Source organism: Rhinolophus sinicus, chromosome 14 (genome assembly GCF_057876585.1).
Source record: "Rhinolophus sinicus isolate RSI-liver-muscle chromosome 14, RSI-T2T, whole genome shotgun sequence".
In the NCBI taxonomy this organism is placed as follows: Eukaryota; Metazoa; Chordata; class Mammalia; order Chiroptera; family Rhinolophidae; genus Rhinolophus; species Rhinolophus sinicus.
Window position 1 is genome coordinate 122,889,054 of NC_142514.1, and position 21,456 is coordinate 122,910,509.

Genomic DNA, 21,456 nt, shown 5'->3' on the forward strand with positions numbered 1-21,456 from the left:
ACAGACTGCAGTGGACAGCTAGCAGTCTTGCTGTAGCTACTCTCCAAATTGCCCTGGTCTCTTTTGGTAGAAAACTGTATTTGAGAACAAAATCTGAGTATTAAAAGATACACATAAGAATAAATGGTAAAAACGGAATGAGGGAAGATGTTCAGCTACTCTTGACAGGAAAACACTGGAAAATTTTTATTTTTAATCCTGGGAATTCACCCTGACTTTTCCTTATGTAGCCGAATACATCACTGTTTCTCTATTTCCTACTGTAAATGTTTCATCAACCACTAAGACCTGCTAGAACCCTGACATTGAGAATGGAGACTAGGTGCCCAGTGATCTGACTGGACACACTGCAAGGATCAGGGGTCTATATAACCTGCAAGGAAAGGTGAGAACTGGGACCCAGAAAACTAACGATGCCATCGCTCACTGAATGCAATCTCTACTATGCGTGTCAAGTTGCTTATCTGTGAGCTGAGAGTATAAACATAGGCCTTCCTTGTAGGACATTATATGAAAGAGAAGTAAATGGTCCTATTTCTGGAGACAAAGTCAAAGAATAACGTAGATGGTAATGCCCGAGATGATTTTTTTCTTCGGTCTTACATCCCAGGAACTTCTCCCACAAGCCCAGCATTCAACTCCTTAAATTGGTAAATGACCAACATGAAAAACCCTCAGAAACAGTGAACCTGAAGGTCAAGTTTCCAATCGATAGAACTCACTAGGTGTTCTTAAGAGAGAAAAGGTGATGCCTGCTCTTGTTCCACATACTCAGATTGGATGACCAGAAAGGGCTGTCTGTCATCTCATTTCTTTTTCATAGTGCTCTGGCTCCAGAACCTATGATATTGTGAGTCAGCTCCCCAAAAACCATTCACTGATTTTTCTCCTTGAGAATTTCTCAACTTCCAAAGAATTACAACAATGCAGAGCTCAGATCCTCCAGTGCCATTCCAAATCATCTAGAGCGACAGCCAATGTCTTTACAATGTCCTCCATGGCCTGTCATGCTCCGGACACTGTTACCCTTCTGACCTCAGTTCCTGCCCCTCTCGCCTTTGATCTCTGGACTCCAGCCACTTTGGCCTCCTTCCTGTCTGTCAAATACTCCAGCTATGCTCCCAGCTTTGGGTCATGGCACTGCTGTTCCCTTCTGACTGGATTGCTTTCCTCCAGATATCCACAGGCTTCAAGTGTTTGTACAAATGCCATCTTCTTAATGAAGGCCATCCTGACCACCCTATTTCAAACTGCAACCAGCTTCTTCACCTCTCTGCACCCCCGTCCCCTTTACCTTGAGGGAGCAAATGCTACTGGTATCCTGATAGCCCTTCCGCCCAACTTGGGCTCTCACCTGCAGCTGTGGTGGATGGGTCCTCATAGCTTTCCCTGTTAGGCACCTCATGTTTCTCTTTCACTTCCTAAGGATTTCTCCACCCTGATGCTTGCTGAGCCACTTGGGGGCAGCTCTGAAGGCAGGAAAACTTAATGTCCTCAGGGGTATTCCTCAACGAATGAGGGACCAAATTGGTGGATAAATAACGCAGATTTTCTAGCCCTTAGGGAAACAATTCTGAGATATTTTTACATGATTTCTCAGTTGTTCTGCAGCAGGATGGTGTTCTCTGTTCAATACAATGGTAAACGGCTCATTAACAAAACAGTCCATTGGCTGTCTCCCTTCCCTGTCTCTATTTTTCTCCTCCCTCACTTGTGCTCTGTGGGATTGTCTCCTAAATAAACTAACTGCACCAAACCCCTTATCTCAGTATCTTCTTTTAGGGGAGCCCAAACTGAGACACTGTTCTATATTTTTCTTTTTTCTTAGCACTTATTCTCTAACATACTTATCATTTACTTATTTACATGTCCTTTGTTTGTGGTCTGTCTGTCCCACTGAGATATAAGCCCATGAAAACCAGGACTTTTGTCTATTTTGTTCATTGATGTACTAAGGTCAAACAATTTTGTGAATTCATCCTAGAAAAGTGCTACATACCTCACTGCTGAATATCACTACAGTCACCTTCGAAGTACCCCCCTTGGGAAGCTATGCACTGATGCCAGCACCTAATTCACCCTTCACAGCAATTTTGGAACTCTTTTTCTGGAATGGCCATTAGAACTGTCATCATATTACCCTTGATGTGCTGAATGTGATCAAAATGTCTTCCTTTCAATATTTCCTTTATCCTCAGGTAAAGAAAGAAGTCACTGGGGGCCAAATCAGGTGAGTAGGGTGGATGTTCCAATACAGTAATTTGTTTACTGGCTAAAATCTCCCTCACAGACAGTGCTGTGTGAGCTGGTGGATTGTCGTGATGCAAGAGCCATGAATTGTTGGCAAAAATTTCAGGTCGTCTAACTTTTTCACACAGGCTTTTCAGCACTTCCAAATAGCAAACTTGGTTAACTGTTTGTCCAGTTGGTACAAATTCAAAATGAATAATCCCACTGATATAAAAAATGGTTAGCAACATTGTTGCAACAAGTTCGCAAACGTAATTGTCAGACCTTCATATTTCGAGTACCTAGAGCAACGCCTGGTATAAATGAGCTGCTCAAAAAGTACTTGTTGAAAGAATCATTGAAAGAGTAAGGCTTACTTAAATCCATTCTTGAAACAGTACCTGTGTCAATTAGGATGATTTAGGCTGCAAATAATAGAAAATCCAATTCAAAACAGCTTAAAGCGTACAATTTGTCTTCTCACCTAACTGGAAGCCCAGAGTTAGCATGGGCCCAGGAAGGAGGAAGGTGGAAAAGGATGGTGGGTGGGCAAACTGCAGTGTCCACCAATGTCTTATGGGTCATAGTGAGTCCATCTTTCTGATAGGTACTTAGGGGGGGAAATTAAGTTGTCCTCTTGTCACTTAAATTAGTTCTATTAACTTATGATAAAGAAGACAGAGAATCTCTATTGGCCAAATATAAATTTGTTATTAGCTGTAGACAACAAATGAGAGCACCTAGAAGACAGAATGTGTCAGAAGAAGAGTGGCCAGCAGTGGAAGGATTAATGGGAGCCGTGTGTGTGTGTGTGTGTGTGTGTGTGTGTGTGTGTGTGTCCTACTGTGCCTGGAGAGGGTCTTTGAACCTGGTCCTGAGAAGCCCGCCCTCCCTGGTTGACCTGAGAGCTCTCAGATCTTGCCTCCTCATTATCTTCTCATTGCTGCTCACCAAATATAGTTGACCCTTGAACACCACAAGCACGAACTGCGTGCGTCCACTTATACAAGGTTTATTAAAAACTAAATACTTGCTCTGTTTTCAATTTGTGGTTAGGATTCCATGGATGCAGAGAGCTGACTGTATGCATTGTTCTACATTTTATATAGAGGACTTGAGCACCCATGATTTTGGTATCTACAGGGGGCCTGGGACCAACCCCCTGAGGAGACCAAGGGGAGTTAAGTTTCGGGGGCATCAAAGTTCTACGCAGATTTTCAACTGTGTGGGGAGTCAGCACCCCTAACTCCTTTATTGTTTAAGGGTCATCTGTAATTTCCTGATTTCTGACTCAGCTCCTGGGATATCTCAACACTGCTAGGGACCCCAAGCATTCTGGTCACTGGAGAGTTAAGCAAATGAGCCATGTGTCTGACTCAGCTGTGTCTTCTGAGTTCTGTAGTTCTTGTCCTTCAGCAAAAGTCTAATAATCAGAGTGTATTAATCAGTCCGATTTTGGTTTCTGCAAGAAGAAATCGTATTGCAGAGTGATTAGAAATACCGGCTTTGGCGTCAGAAAGGCGTATGTCTGAGTTCCTGCTCTGTATGTTATGAGCCATGGATCTTGAAGCAAGTCACCTAATCTTCTGAGTCGTGTGGAAGGTGAAGCTACTCATACCCGCTTTGCAGGCCCGCTGTGAGGTTTAAACAAAGTAGTGTATGAAAGTGTTTAGCTCAGGCGTTGGCCTGGGGTAAGAGGTATTGAATAAAGGGTAGCTCTTCTGATCAAGGCTGAGAACCAGACCTTGGTCCGTTATAAATTCACTCTCCTGCTAGATCATGGCAGTCAGTCAGCCAGCCAGTCAACCTTCCCCTGGCAATACCTACACCCCATCAGGTGGCATCTTTTAACTGACTGTAGCCTCTGAAGAAAAACCATCTGTTTAAGATGTTTGAGCCAGGGGAGTGTATTAATACTGCAATGCCACATTTGTCTTGATGACTAAATACACATCACAGCAGCAGTTTCCATGCCTGCTTCCTCCATTCATCGTGTTCGCACGCACACACACACACACACACACACGCACACACACTTATAAGCACAGTGCCCTATTGTCCACGCAGATAGTCCATGCAGTCTCCCTGTGAACAAGGATTTGCTTGGCACTAACCTAAGAGATGGAACCTTGACAGCAAACCAAGGGAACTGACTTCATTTTGGGTGATACCTTCAACACACTGTTGCCTCTGTGCTCATTCCGATTAAAGGGGTAGTTGCCCACAAACCTGTGCTGGCTCTCTCTGGCATTTGAAGAAAGAACAAAACCATAATTCCACAGTATCCTATTACATGATACTGATCAAGTGAGAGTTCCTTTGAGATTTTTAGACAATTTGATCAAGTATGTACAGTATCCCCCCAAAACAAACAAACAAACAAAAAAACCCAGCCTCCTATGGTCCCCAGCCTTCGTTGCTGACAGGTAACAGAAGGAGTGAAATCGTCAAGAAAGAGTAGAAAGTTCATAGGGCTCCCCCCACACACACTTCTTTGAGCTCAGACTAAAGTACCTACAACACTTAATTAACAGTTTGGGGCTGGAAAAACGCCGTCTACTTCTGTAAAGTAATAACCAAGAAATTATGTCCAAAAAATACCTTTGTTAGTTTTCTGGCGAAAATTAAATATAGAAATACCTCGAAGGAGCAGTAATTCTGTTCTTTCCCCCTTTCTCACCTCTTAAATAATCTCAACTCTCCTCTTCTCTCCTTCTTTCAGTCTTTCTCTTCTTGTGTCCAGCCTGTCACTCAAGCGACTAAATTGATGGGATGACGCTGTTTATCAAAATTATACTTTCCTATCTGCATCTGAACCTGGGCCTCAGAAAACCCTAGAATCTTTTGTTAGAAAAATCACACATTCTGACTGGATCCCCCCATCTTCCAGAACTGAAATAGGAGCTTCCAGCAGAGTGTGGCTACAAGTAGCACTGATGCAGAACAAGAGGCCAGGGCCTGGGGATCCAAATGACAGCCAGAGTCAGAACGCCAAGGGTGAAACTAGAATCTGTTGAGAACTGCCAAGGTCAGAGCCAAAAATAGAGTCAGGGGCCAAATTTGAATATTGAAGTGAGACTGAATATGGGAGAATAAGAAATAATATGGTGAATCAGGGGCGAGAAATGGACAGATATAGATCTTTTACGGGCTCTACTTGTCAGTTTCAATGAGCCAGTTAAGACAGAACCAACGAATCTCCGCCCAACTGCATCTTCAACCCTGATAGATAAAACTTTAATTAAGCACGTGTCTGTGTCCTCCTCCCCTGGGCAGTCAGGGCCCAACAGTTGGCCCAGTATGGAGTTTCCCACGGTGTGAGGCTGATGAAAGGTGGGTGTTCTTTGAAGCTGGAGAGAGGTGAGGTGAAGGCAGCTTGGAATCCAGAAGCATATAGGGTCCCAAGAATGAAGTCTGGGCAGGTCTCCAAACCAAGGAGCCAGAAGGAAATATTGGAAACCTGTGAGGCCCACAGGAGAAGTAAGTAGCAAAGTGTGGTCCTGGGAAATTATCTGAATTACCTGAGCAGGTAGGGGATGGTGTCTTCAGGGGCTGTAACAAGTCTGGGAGCGCAAAGTGCAGAAGAGTCTGTCGCGCTGAAAGGGCCAGGTCATAGATCATCTTCCTCCCTCTCCACAGCTTGTGTTAGAGACAAGCAACCATGCCTAGAGAGTTCACATAATCCTCAGGTCGTTGGGGTTGAAAGGAGAAGGCAGACAGATAGCCCTTAAACAGCAGCTAAAGCTTGAGTACTCCCACTGACCGGGCAAAGTCTGCCCCTGGGAACTAATAGAACCTCTTAGTTTTTGTTTGATCCATTTGATAAAACAGTAACCATGGAAACATCAACATGAAACCTGACGTTTTTGGAGTGGTGTCATTCAGGTAGGAAAACTCATGTGTATTGTTTTTGTAGAGGGATGTGCAGACCACTGTGTTTCTCTCCCTGCAGCTCCAAGGGTGCTGCTGGGATCTTTGGAGTTCTGGGAGGGGCCGATCCGGCTGATTGTCATCAACAAAGAGCAGTGACATTGATTGCTGAGAACACTGGGCTGGTAAATGAGGCCTCTTGTTCACGTGTAAATTATCATGTAAATTATGGCCTGAGAATGCGGCCCATAATGAGGTCTCTAAACAGACCATCCTTTAGTCAATAAGTGTTTACTAAGAAGCTATCACATCCAGGAAGGGGGCTAAAACTGAGGAAGCATCACTCTGCCTTTGGGGTGTCAAGACACTCAGGTAACACAATGAACAACCCTTAGTTCTACTTTTCAGTAGTGACTATAAGTATCAAATAACAATATAATATAATATATATTTAATATATATTTAATATAATATAAATAATATAATATAAATAATATAATATAAATAATATAATATAAATATTATAATATAATATCAAAGAAGGCAAAGATAATATAGGCTAGTACATTTTCTTCTTCCTTCCTTCCTTCCTTCCTTCCTTCCTTCCTTCCTCCTTTCCTTCCTTCCTTCTTCCTTTTCTTCCTTCCTTTCCTTCTTTTCTTCCTTCCTTCCCTCCACAATATCTATGGAGAGCCTGAGCCAGCCACTGGGGTATTCAATAAACAATTTGCATAGGCCTCTGCCTTTGTGGAGCTCACAATCTAGTCGGGAAATCTCCACTGCCTTGAAGAATGGGCAGAGTTTAAAATGCCTAAAGGGAGGAGGATGGGCATTATGGCAGGTCAACTATAGGAGCACAGAGAAGTCTGGGGGCCAGGAGGCAGGGAGGGAGAAAATCATTGTACAGCCAAAGGGATGCTTGGCAGTGTCATCCTGGATATAGGAGCTCCTTTTTAAGGTGGGGGAGCCAAGGGAACAGTTGAAGTTTGTCCATCCACTTGTCTTCTTTTCATCCTCATGTGTACCTTCCTCAAGAGAATGGTTTCTTTCTCACTGATTCAAATTTCCAGCTTGGTTTTTACCTTCTTTGCATGATCTGATTTATGTTAATTGCTTATAGTAAAGCATTGTAGTTCAGGATGGAGCCAGCCATAGTGGAAAAAGCCCAGCCTGGGAACTGGTTGGTCTGGACAGATATCAGTGAGTGTGGGGATATGGAAATACAGGGAGAGAGTCACCAATGATGACAAAGTCATGCAGGAGAACTGCAGCTCCTGCCCCAGCCCAAGCACTGTAACCCAAACGTGGCCGTGCAGCTGTCAGGCACCTTGCTTGCTCACAGACAAAACTGGCAATGACAGCTCAGCTCAGTCAAGTGCATTAATTAACCTACTCTATATACCAGGTAAACTCCTAGGGGGGTAAGGAGGAAATCACTATAGCACGGTCCCAGTCTCCACCTTTGTACACCACAGGCACCTGCGAAGAGACCATTGGAATAATATTAATAATAATGTTCTAGAATCCAAAGTTCCTGTGTGGTAGTAGGGAAGGGGAAAGCTGACTACCTGACAGGAAGCTTGCAAAGAAGGAGAGGACTAAGTCGCCTAGGCCACGCTGGCATCTGGGCTGGCCTGGAATCTGTAGTCATTCTTTGGGCACACAGGGGACCTAAACAGCACTGGAGCCAGACCCCCTGCTAGACACAGCTACTACGTATTCTATGCTGGGTGCCTTACATGAGTGACCCAAATACCAGCTGGGGTCACCAAACGTCACCTAGTCACTTTAGAACTAGATGAAATCAGTTAAAATGACTATTCCATGTCTTGTGGAAGTTCAAAGCCTTTTTTCTTTTTAATATTTCTGCCAATTCTTGAGGGATTTACGATGCATCCAATGTACACTCATTGTGATACACTAGAACAACCCAGAAACAAATCTCATCTCCTTCCTCTATTTGGAGGCAAAAGCAAAACAAAATAAACAAACTCCTTACATAGTTGAAAACATTTGTAAATATAATAATTACAATTTTAATATCACAACTAAAGAGCCAACAAAAACAATTTTAAGTTGAACATTAGTCATCTCCGTTTTAAAATTGTTCTTCAGCCTTCCTGACTCAGGAATTTTCACTGGCTATTTGCCTGTGTGCCCATGGTAGTTTCCCAGGACCAACTGCCTTCTCTCAATAGTCTCTCTCTCTCTCTCTCTCTCTCTCTCTCTCTCTCTCTCTCTCTCTCTCTCTCTCTCTCTCTCTCTCTCTCTCCCCCTCTCTTCCCCCCTTCCACTGCCCACCCCCAAAGACAGATTCAGTGTTGAAAGCCTTGGCCATTTATAGAGACAGACTATAAGACAAAGAGGATCTGAGGATCCGAGTAAGGGTGAATAACCTCTAAAATGTTGACTTCCAATTGCATTCTAGCTTTTGGCATGTTTACCAGAGTTAGGAGAGGAGTTTGAAAAAAAGAAGCTGTGGTTGGACAGTTGATCCAAGACATGCCCATGCTTTCACTACTTCTTTCCTCCAAATCAAAATCTTACTGTCCTGGATCCCGATCCCTGCTCATTTTCCTGGGAATGGGTGAGCAGGCCAACAGGCCAATCACACACTGAATCGTGGAATGCAAACCTGAGAGGAGAAACGGGGGAGCCAAGACCAACCAACCTTCATCAAACATCTGTGACTTGTCAGGCACTTTATTAAGTTACCCCTAAGGGATCTTACAGGCCCTCATCCAAGCCCCTGGTTTTATAGTGGAGAAAATTGAAATTCTCCAAAGTGAGAGAGTTGTTCAACATTTTGTTGCACAGTTTATTGGTGTCAAAGCCAATACCAGAAGCATTTTAAACTTGACTCAGCCTAGTTTTCTAATGGGCTTCATCCACAAGAAAATCCCTAAGAAGGACACTCAGGGTGTGACTGTATATAGTAGGGTAGCTTGGTCATTTTAGAGAAGGTGAGAGAAATAATTGGGCATAGTGGTGGTAAGCTGAAGGGCAGATCAGATCTAGCCCACACTTGTAAGAAGACTCCAGAAGCTTACTGTGATTCACTGGCCTGTACAGGAGCATGAGGGTGTTTGGATTTTTACAACATTTCTCTTTTGTCTAGTGTTAATGCTGTTACATTTGGCTTTTGGGTCAAGGAAACACAGCTCATCTTCCCAGAGTAAGAAGTCAATGAAATTATTTCTCTCCAAAATTCTTGTGTAATAGATTTGAATGGGCTACTCAAGTCTTCAGCCTTCTCCAAGGTAGTAGGCCTCCTACAAGAAAATATCCTTAAGGCCAATGGCTTCTCTTACATTTGGAGCATCAGTGAGGCTTTGCAGGACCTCAAGAAGCCAGGTTCTCCTTCAGGTGTTTAAACTCTAAGATAGCATGTAGTCCACCAGGCAGAATTGACTCCGTGAGATGACTTGGTTTTGGTCATCCTGCAACAGCCAAAGGGGAAGCATTTGACCCAGCACTTGACCCAGTCGGAGACCCTCCATCCCCTTGGTTAAAGGAACTGGTTCAATGACAGGCAAATGATTCATGCTAGACTAATACTGAAGATCTTTCTTCAAATATAGGTAACACTCTACTATGTGCAATACTTGGCTTAAGCTAGTTTGAGTTGATTCCTATCACTTTCAATTAGAGTCCTGAAAAATATAGGAATGTCCTAATTTAAAAAATAGAAAATGACCAAAGGTCAGCTGAATTTTATTTCCATTCGGTCTGAGTCATAAGTATTTCTGCAGTCTCCCTCTATGCTAGGCCTAGCAGTGGTAAAGACAGCACTGTGGAAAGTTAGAGTTCTCTCCTTAGTAATTGTTATAGCCTTGCCTCTTGCAAAACAGAAGTACAAAACTTAATGGCCTGCAAATGAAATGGAAAAGCAAGTTCAAATTTAAAATAAAGTGGCAAAATGTCCCAGGTCACCTTTACTCAACTCTGACATTCTTGTTTATAATTATTAGAAGGATTTAGATATATATCTATATCTATATCTATATCTATATCTATATCTATATCTATATCTATATCTATATCTATATCTTTATCTTTAAGGGTGGGGATTATGTCTTGCTCACTTCTGTGACCCTCACAATGCCCAGGATAATAACATCATTTATTGAATGCCTGCTGTCAAAGACACTTGGTATGACTTTCAGACAATATAGCAGGATAGCTTGGACAGTTTAGAAAGACACGTGTACTAAGTGCCTCTCATACATTAAGACATAATTTAAACAAAATCTTAAAGATGAACATTATTATCCACATTTTTCATATAAGGAATCTGAGATTCTAGGTTCTTAAAGCCATGCAACAAATAAATATAAAGATCAGAATTTGAAATCAGGTCTTTCTAATTCTAAGCTTGTGCTCATGAAATTATACTATACTATAGAATATGTAGTATAAAATATGTAAGTTATAACTTCTTGTAAAATTAAATTGAAAATCAGAGCAGTTTTGTGAATAGGTAGAAAATTGCAATCACAAAGCCAGTAGCTTCCAAAACAACCTAAATTCGGTTCTAATTATTTCAGGTGTGTTAATCTTATTTCTTCCATCGAAGGGAAAATACTAGGACACTGAATCTCTGATTTATATAATCTGGTATTTTCTAAAAAATGTTGTATACACAGTAGGTATTCAGGAATTTTTTATTTTATTGAAGAGTTCTGAATGTAATTAGAACCCCCGGTGTTTAATGATACAATCCCTTTGCAAAGGTTATCCAGAGGTCACATGCTAGAGCACCATTAATAATTAATCTCAGTATAAAAAAAAAAAAAGAATGCAAACTTCTGCTTAGCCCACTTCAACACTATCCAGGAGGTGCCAATCTTTAGCAAGTCACACAAATAATGGAGCTTTCATCATATCCTTGGGCATATAATAAACCTTCTCTCTCATATGCCTGCCAAGGCCTGTATTCTAACCTGGAGGCTATTGTTTCCTGTACTGCCTTTGCCATTAAATATTGCTGACTTCATCAGCTATTGAGAACTTGGGTTCAGGTTTCAACAGGTAGGAAGGCTTTGAACTTGCCATCTCTGTAATACTGTAAACTCCACAATTTTCAGTCATCTCAGCTTTCTGGCTGCAGGGGCTTAATTATTGATTCAAATGGTAGAGGAGGGATGCCTGGCAAAGGCAGGAGTGGGAGGAGAAAGGAGAGTTGCTGTCAAAGTTGAAATGTTGGGAAGCGCTAACTCCTTGGGAGGAGTCAAGCTTAACACCTTGCCATCAGCCAACACGACCAGTCTCTAATTTGCTAGTGCCTTCTTAATGTCACCGCATGTATTAATTAGATAGCTGGGTGTCAAGAAGGAGGACTAGTGGGATAAAGGAAAGGGGAAAATAATTTTAGGATGAATTGATGTCCCTGCTACCTCTGCAATCAGGGAAGAGAGTTGACCTTGGAATAGGTCTTCACCCAAGTAAAAAAAGGAGAAGGAGGAGGCAAGGGAAGAAGTAGAAGAGGAAAGAAAGAAGAAAATAAATCAGGAATTCCTCTTTGGATCTGAATTCCTCTTTGGATCTGAATTCTTCTTTGGACCATAATCTCCTGATGAGATTGTCAATGCAAAAGCTGTCATCCTAGACGTAGAGGTCATGTGGTCAAGCTTCAGCAGAGATTATAACAACCTAGAGACCTTCACCATTAAATAGCCAACTTGGGTGGTCGCTTGACTTCTTTGAGCCTAGGTCTTTGTCTACTACATGAAAAAGTAGGAGCAAACCAGCTCTCTGCTGCACACTTTGCTGTTAAGGTTGCAGAATTGTATTTTATGCAGAAGCATAAGAAAATGAACTAAGTAAAAGCCAAATGGGTTTTGCAGAAGTAGGACTAGAGTGCTGACATTGCCCAGTTTGTCATCCTGATATAACCCTACCATTGCCCTTGCATAGGGGCTTTTGAATGTTTCCAAAGGAGTGTTTGAAAACTTCTACTTTATAGATTTAGAATGGCCCTTCCAGCATTAATAGTCTATGACCCGTGATGCATGTCAACAACTCTGCGAGGTGTTGTCTGGGTGGTATTATGAAAAACCTACACTCCCAGCCTTGACCTGATGTAGAAATTACCTTGGCAGAGAAGTAGGTGGAGAAAGGGGTCAGAAGAACAGACCTGTCTCTGATACTGGAATAGTCAGTTCCAGACCTGTTCCGTAGCCCCATCACTCAGATTATACACTGAGTACAGTTTGTTTCTCACTGAGGATATCTAATAGTGTCATTCAGGGCCTGCCTTATGAGTATTTGAGAAAGAAAGAACAAACTGCAATGACTTGATTTGCCAGATGGGCTCAGTCTTTGTGAGCAGAGAGAAGTATCGCTATGTGAAGTGACATAGTTAAATATGTAAGTGTAGGCATGTGTAAGTTTGTGTGTAGATAGAATCCATATTTTATCCCATTAGTACTCTTTTCAATCACCTCTCTTCTAACTTGTAATTCTCTGAAAATATCTAACAAATTCTCCAAAATACATCCTTGTAGAGCACCTTAAATCTCATGTCTCCCATGCAGCTTTCTCTAGCCATTCTGATTTCTCTCCTGGTAACTCAGGAGTTACCAATCTTTGTATGCCTAATCTCTACAGCAATGTAATCTGTTGATTAAGTTTCCATCAGAGTCAGTCTCATCTCCCCAGCAAGATTAAACTTTCATGGAATCAGGGAAAGATCATGTTTTTCTGTATCCCACAGTGCTATGCAGAGTACGATGGATAGAACACAGTCTCTGAGTTTGACATACCTGGCCCTGCCATTTTCTAGTTGCATGACTTTGACTTAGTTTAAATTATCCTTTTCTGCCTCATCTTAAAAATTAGGTATTACTCATGACTTTACAGGAGTCATGTGGAAGTAAGAAGTACTGCACATGAAGTGCCTGGGACAGTGCGTGGCAGGTAGCTTCTGATACTATTACCCTTGAGTCAATGCATTGATACTAATGAGCTGAGCAAGATGTGAGTTTTGTGCCTGCTTTCCTTGAAATGAATCTTTACTTTTTTCCTTGTAAAAAGTGGGCTTCCAGGTAAGTCACAAAAGGTAGGAAAGACGATGTGATTAGTCAGAAGAACCTGGAAAGGAATGTCTTAGACAAGGCTGGAAAAGGGATTTAGTCTGAAGGCTTGTCTAGAAGTAATGGGGTGTGGCTGAGGTATACCCTGAGGAGGAAGGATAGTCTACATACAAATTGGCAGAAGTTCTTGAATCCCAGGAGTTTGCTGCAGATCTAGAAGGTGATGGGGGAACCATGATGGCTAGGAGAACAAATGACATAGCAGGTTTATCCAATGGTAAGTCAGAAAGTATGTTAAGAGTCATCTAACCCAACCTCCTTTCTTTCCTCCGTGGACCCCAATTCCTCCTTCCATCCTAATGAATGTAGCTACAGCATTCGAAGCTAAGCAGATGCTGACTCTGAAAGTTTCATACAGGCTAAAGTCATACCATCATGGATCCAAGATTGACAAAATTCAGGGTCATTTCCTGCCAATCTCTTCAGCCACCAGGCCAGGAAACTACCAAAGTTCTAAATGATTTGACATGACAGGTCTTAAACCTGAACTGGGTAATAATGGCAGTAGTTGTGGTCATCACGACCATGAGTTCTAAAGACCCAGAATGCTGGAAGTCAACTACATTGCTGATTTCTAGGCATTCAGGAGATCTGTCTCTTGAAGAACAATAGAGAAACTTTGCTTCCTTGCAGCCAATTACCCTGAAGTTGGTAATTGCAATAATTTGTACCATAACAGTGATCCACAGATTAGTTTACAAGCTGTGTCACTAACTCCCAGAGTGAGGGCATAGAATTCTATATCTAGGAATCCCTAGAAATTAGGAAATCCACTGTTTGTGTGTAGCTGAGGCAGATGAGCCATCAGTTAGAGAATGAACTGCAAGTTGTTATAAAAGAGGTGTGCCTGTGACTCGTTTGTCCACAGCATTATCTGGGTAGAAATGGGGACACCAGCCAACAAACATGTGAGGAGATGCTAAACTTCATTCATGACTAAAGAAATGCAAATTAAAATAACAGTGAAATACCATTTCTTTTCACCTATCAGATTGGCAAACATCCTAAGTTTAATAATACCCCTTGCTGGCAAGGATGCAAGCCAAAAGTCATTTTTATATACTTTACATAAAATGCAAGTGGATGCAATCTTCTGGAAGATAATTTAGCATTATCTCTCATAATTAAACAGGCATACAACTATTCAACTAATAATTTTCCTGCTAGGAATGGCCCTATGATATGGTTGTATTTATAAGAATCTGTCAATATCTATGCATGAGGATAAAATCGTGGTTATAGTTTATACGAGAATAACAATAGAACCAACCCAAACATCTAACAATAGGGAACTCATTAAATAAATGATTGTACATCTGTAATATTGGATACTTGAGTCAAAGAGATAGACTTGAGAACCTGGGGAGACCAAAGCAGCTAGAGTTCACAGCATGGGGTCCAAGAAAGGCGGGAGCTGGGCAGAGAGAGAACTCTGGAAATCAGCAGAAGTCCCCCCTCAAATATTCAGCACAGTACTGATCAACACTTGTGGGTGAAGAAAGTACCCACGGCTGGGGATAAAACCTTCCAAAAGGGTTAGAGGAAAGAGCATACAGAACTCACACAGAGCTGGGCATAGTGATTGTTCCCACCAACTAGACTGGAAAATCTCGTAACTCACAGGACATTGGGTAGCATACTCACTCAATCAGGTGCTTGCAGTAGTGGGAAGCATTTTGCCCTAAACTAAACATGGCTCTGGTCTCACCTGACAATCTTAAAACCAAGGCCCACAAGGATCAAAGATCTACAAGTAATTCAACTACACCCCAGAAAAAGCTCAAAAACATTTATAGATATACAAAATATGCAGCACCAACTAAGATAGAATTTACAGTATCTTGTATTCAATCAAAGATTACCAGGAATGCAAAGATGAAGAAAAATATAACCATAATAAGGAGAAAAATCAATCAATTGCACCAGACCCAGAACTAAAACAGACGTGAGCATTAGCAGACAAAAACTTTAAACAGTTATTGTAATCGTCTCCCATATTTTTTAAATGTTAAAGACATTGAACATATAAAACAGAACCAAATCAAACTCCTAGACACATGAACAGGGTGTAGAGCAACTGGAACTCTTATACACAGAGAGTAGAAATGTAAAATGGAACACTACTTTGGAAAGTAGTTTGGCAGTTTCCACATAAAAAAGGAAACATAGCATATATTCCAGCTAATGCACACCTACGAACTTACCCAAGACATATGTTCACATAAAGGTTTGTACACAAATCTTCATAGCAACTTTATTGGTAATAGTCAAAACCTAGAAACAACTCCAATACCCATCGATGGGTGAATGGATAAACAAATGAGGCAAATCCATACAATGGTATAACATCAGCAACAGAAAGGAATGAACTACTGATACATATTGACGAATTTCAAAAGAAGTATTCTAGATGAAAGGATCTAAGAAAAAAAGAGTACATAATTTATGTTTCCATTTATATAAAACTCTAGACAGAAGTATGGTGACAGAAATTAGATCAGTGGTTGCCTGTGGAAGGAGAAAAGAGGTAAAGAGGGAAGAGAGGGAAAGATTACAGAAAGGGCATGCAGAAACTTTTGGAGAGTGGTATGTTCATTAACTTGATTGCAATGATGGTTTTATGGGTGTATATGTATTTTAAAACTTAGCACATTGTATACTTTAAATATGTATGTACAGTTTATTATATGTCAGCCATTACGTCAATAAAGCTATGAAAAATGAAAGAAAGAAGTGGGGCAATATGCGCTGATATGAAAAGACCTTCAAAATATATTAATTGAAAAAATGCAAAGCAATGTGTATGATGATTCCCTTTGAGTCAGTAGACTAGTATCTGAAAAATATAATGGTGTATGCATAACACTTTCCTGGAAAGATAAAAAATAAATTGTTAACAGTGGTTATCTTAGCGGGATGACCTAGGGATAAAAGGAAGATTTTCATTTTTTAAATCCTTTTTGAACTATTTAAATTGTCTTACAATATGTATATATTTTATTTAAAGTAAATGTTAGCTGGGGTTTCCCAAGCAGTAGAATTGAGGAACATTTTTGTTTTCTTTTTTGAAATGTTTATTTTTGACAAAACAGCTGTATAGAATCTTTAGAAAACACTTTAGTGGTGTCTTTAAAAGTTAAATATATACTTACAATAAAATCCATTAATTCCACTCCTATAAATCTGTGCAGAAAACATTAAAATATATGTTCACACAAAAGTATGCATGTGAGTGTTCATAAAAGCATTATTCATTACAGTGAAAAACCTCCATCAACTGGTAAATGGATAAACAAAATATGGCATATCCATGCAATGGAATACTATTCCACATTGAAAAGGAACAAATTAGTATACATAGCTCAACATGAATAAAGCTCAAAAATACGATGTTAAACTGAAGAAAGCTGAAGCAAAAGACTACATATTGTGTGACTGCATTTATGTGAAATTCTAGAAAAAGCAAATTTATAGTCAGAATATGAATCAGTGGTTGCCTAAGACAGGAGGTGGAAACAGGGAATAACTTATAAACAGGCAAAATCGATCCTTCGAGATAATGACTATGTTCTTAAACTGGAGATGATTGCACAACTCTATAAATTTGCTTAAAGCATTCAACTGTAGACTTACAGTGGCTGGATTTTATGGTATAGAAATTATACCTTGATAAAAGAGTAAGAAACAAAACAACAACTGTGAAACCAGGAATAAAGTCAGTTGCTGCAGAAGATGCTTGCTTTTCCCATCCAAGCGGATGAAACTATGTCTAAATGCTAAAAGGCTGTAGAACCTTGGTGCTCTTGGGGCTGAAGTCACTTGGTTCAAAGATTACAACACTAAGGTAAGGCTACTCCAGTTGTGAGGTGAGTACAACAGTGTGACATTACCTTCTTTGGGTGGATTTTCATTTCAAATATGCCGAACGGTCTGGCACATGTCCAATATGAGCACGGATAGCCCAGAGTGGTAGCATGTAGTAGTGATAGTAGTCTTAAGTTTTGACCTGAAGGTGTTTCATTTTCTTTGGAGCAATTATAAATGGTATGGTGCTTTTAACCTCAGTTTCCCTGTGCTCATTGTTAGTATGTAGAACTGTGATTGATTTTTGCTTCTTGATGGATCCTATAACCTTGCTGAACTCACTAATTAGTTCTAGAGTTCTTTGGGTTTTCGTACATACTCATTTGTCATTTTCTTGTGTCATTTGTAAATAAGGACAGTTTTATTTTTTCTTTTCCAATCTGAATGCCCTTTATGTCTTTTTCTTGCCTTATTTCTCTGGCTAGAACTTTCAATATTATGCTGAATATCCAGGATGGGAGGAATTCTTGCTTTGATCTTAGGGGGAAAGCATTCAATTTTTCACCATTACATCTAATGCTAGTTCTAGGTTTTTTTTGTAGATTATTTTTTTCAAGGTGAGGAAGTTCTCTCTATTCTTAATTTGCTGAATGGGTATTGGATTTTGTTAAATGCTTTTTCTGTGTCAATTGATATAATCATATGATTCTTCTTCAGCCTATTAATACGCTGGATTATATTGATTGAGTTTTGAATACTAAACCGATGTTGCATATCTGGGATAAATTCAACTTATTCAATGAGTATAATCTTTTCATGCACTGGTAGATTAAATTTACTAATATTTTCTTGAGGGATTTTGCATCTCAGTTCGTAAGAGATAATGGCATGCAGTTTAGTTTTTTGGTTCTGTCTTTGTCTGAATTTGGTATCAAGGTAATACTAGTCTCATAAAAGGAGTTGAGAAATATTCCTTCCTTCTAACTTTCCAGAAGAGATTGTTAAAGTTGATGTTAATTCTTCTTTAAATGATTGGTAAAAATTTCTAGTGATGCCATCTTGTTCTGACAATTTCTTTTTCAGGAGCTTTTAAAAATCTCTTTAATGGGTATAAGACTAATCAGGTTATTTATTTCATCTTGATTGAGTTCTTGTAGTTTGTGGTTATTGAGGAATTGGATCATTTCTTCTAAGTTGTTAAACTTAGGAGCCCAAATTTATTCATAGTATTTCCTTATTATCATTTCAGTGGCTACAGAATCTGTAATGATATCCCCTGTTTCATTTCTCATAATAATGATTTGTGTTGTCTCTCTTTTTAGAAGTTTATCCATTTGTTGATCATATTGATATTTTTGAAGAAGCAAGTTTTTAAAACGTTTTAAAAACACATATTTATTGCAACAAATAAAATATCACTGAAGTATATGAAGTAAATATTGATGGTCTCCCTCCACCCATCCTTCTATTTTGTGATTGTTTTCTATAGAAACAAATTCTTCATATCCATGCATACCTGGTTATACACATACACAAAGCTTCATGAGTCAGGGATAATGTATATATATCTTCACTACCTCATTGTAAGCCTAGTGCATACCACTAGGCTTTGTACATGGAAGGTGCTCAATTAAATTAATAAATGTCACACTCTACATTGTTCTGTAGAAGGCTTTTTTTTTTTTTAATTTAAGAATGTAACCTGCACATTTTTCCATGTTAGGACATCTGTAACTACTTCATTCTTTTCAATAGCTCCAGAATTTTCCACTATATAGACTCATAATAATTTATTCAACCAGTTCCTATTATTAGATGTTTAGGATACACACACACACACACACACACACACACACACACACACACTCACACACACACACACGAGGTCGGACAATTAATGATAGTGTTATGCGAGCTCCCTTGTAGGTAACTAACTGCTTTTCTCTTCCTGCTTTTAAGATTCTTTCTTTGTCGTTAACCTTTGGCACGTTAACTATGATGTGTCTTGGTGTGAGCCACTTTGAGTTTATCTTGAGATTCTCTATGCTTTCTGGGATTGTATTTCTATTTCCTTTACCAGGTTAGGGAAGTTCTCTGTCATCATTTCTTCAAATAGATTTTCAATTCCTTGTTCCCTCTCTTTTCTTTCTAGTACTCCTATGATGCAAATGTTGATACAGTTCTTGCTGTCCCAGAGGCCCTTAAACTATGCTTATTTTGGGGGGTTCTTTTTCCTTTTTGCTGTTCTGTTTGGGTGTTTTCTGCTACTTTATATTCAAAATCAATGATTTGATCCACTGCTTCATCTAATCTGGTGTTGACTCCCTCTAAGGTATTCTTCATTTCAGTTATTCTTTATTTCTACTGTTGTTTTTTTTATGTTTTCTATCTCCATTTTTGTGTTTCTCATCTGTTTGTTGAAGTTTTCCCTGAGATCAATGAGCATCCCTACAACCAGTATTTGAAACTCTACATCTGATAGATTGCTTGTCTACATTTTGTTTAGTTCCTTTTCTAGAGCTTTGTTCTGTTCTTTCATTTGGGATATGTTTCTTTGTTTCCCCATTTGGGCTGCCTCCCTGTGTTTGTTTCTATATATAAAGTAAGGTTGCTATGTCTCCTGGTCATAGTAGAGTGGACTTAAGTAGTAGGTGTCTTGTGGGTCCCAGTGGGGTAGTCTCCCTCGTCACCTGAGCTGAGTGCTCCAGGTGTGTCCCTTATGTGTGTTGTGTGTGCCCCCCTGTTGTAGTTGAATCATGGTTGCTGTTTTCATGTCATTAGGAGGGATTGACCCTTGGGCTGATTGGTTGTGACAACTGGCCATGACTACAGTGCAGATAGTGACCCTACAAAGCATGTTTCACTTTAGCAGGGCTCTGGTGCCTGCCCAATCTGCCCTTTGGGTGTGTTGTCTTTGGAGGTGGTTGAATGATGACCTGGCTTGGTTGAAAGCTGGCCACTGGGCAGGCCAGTCCCAGGACCTCCTGGGAGGGGCCCCACTGCAGGCCAAGTTCAGTGGCAGCCTGTGCCCTGCCCAGGGCCACCTGGCATAAGCCACAAAGCAATCTGTTCATGACTGCCACCTACACTGGGCTTGTAGGTGCATCAAGAGGCCAAGCCATGAACTGAGGCTGCTGCCACTAGTGCCAGGCTTAGGGCTGCTCAGCAAGAGGTACAAGACACGCTGAAGCCAGATGCTACTTCTTTGGGTTTTGTGAACCTTTGAGAGATTTTAGGAAAGTATGTAGCATGAGCTAAGACAGCCCATTTGCATTAAAAAGTTCTTGGAATTGTCTTGTGTGTGCTGAAAAGTTCAGTGGAGCGGGTTCTCAGGGAATCACCATTGTGGGAGAAAGGTATTAGCCAGGTTGATGGAGACTCAGATATAGCACCAGCCTCTGTCTACATGCCAGGAAGAGGGTGGGCTCAACAAAGAAACAATGGATTCTACCAGCACTTGTGTCTGGGAGGAAGCTGCCCCTCCAGCCCTCATCCTAAAGCCAGAAAATTCAGTTTCTTCCCATATATCCTTGGCCTCTTTCAAGCTGCTGCCCCAGTGCTAGAGCTCAGAGTGAGTGAGTCCATCAGCAAGTAAGCCCAGGTGAGGGCGCTTTAAGAGAAATGCCTCGGACTGCAGCTGTTCTGTCTCACCCAGCTATAATCTCTGATGGTTTTCACAGCCAGAAGTTATGGGGACTTCTCTCCCTGGCACTGAAACCCTGGGCTGGGGAGCCTGGTGTGGGACTGGGATCCCTCACTCCTCTGAAGGAAACCTCCACAGCTGAGATACCCCTCCCAATTTTTAAAGGTAACGTGCAGGTGTGGGATCAGCCCCTTATGCATCTCTACTTCTCCCACAAGTCTTATTCTGTATGTCCTTAGAGGTGGCTTATTCTATATGTCCTTAGAGGTAGGACTTTGGTTCAGCTAGACTTCAGGCAATTTTCGATGACGGTTGTTCTATAGTTTAGTTGTAATTTAGATATGGTCATGAGAGGAGGCAATCACAAAGTTTACCTACACTGCCATCTTTGAAGCAAGTTTTTATTTCATTGATTTTTTTTCTTTCTGTTGTTTTCCTGTTTTCAATTTTGTTGATTTTTTGTTTTGCTCTTTCTTAAAAACAAAAGTTATTTCTTTCCTTCTGCTTGTTTTGGATTTATTTTGCAGCCCCACATTTTTGCTCTCTCATTCTAGGACTCTGATAATACAAAAGCTGGTATTTTGTTGTCCCACAGGACCCCAAGGCTCTGTTAAATTTTTTTTAGCCTGTTTTATTTCTGTTGTTCAGAATGAGTAAATTCTATTGATCTGTCCTCAAATTCACAGATTCTGTCTTCACACTACTATTGAGCCCTTTCAGTGAGTTTTTTATTTCAGTTATTGTGTTTTTTAATTCTACAATTTCCATTTGATTTTCCTATGTCTTTTATGTCTTTGCTGAGGTTTTCTATTTTTC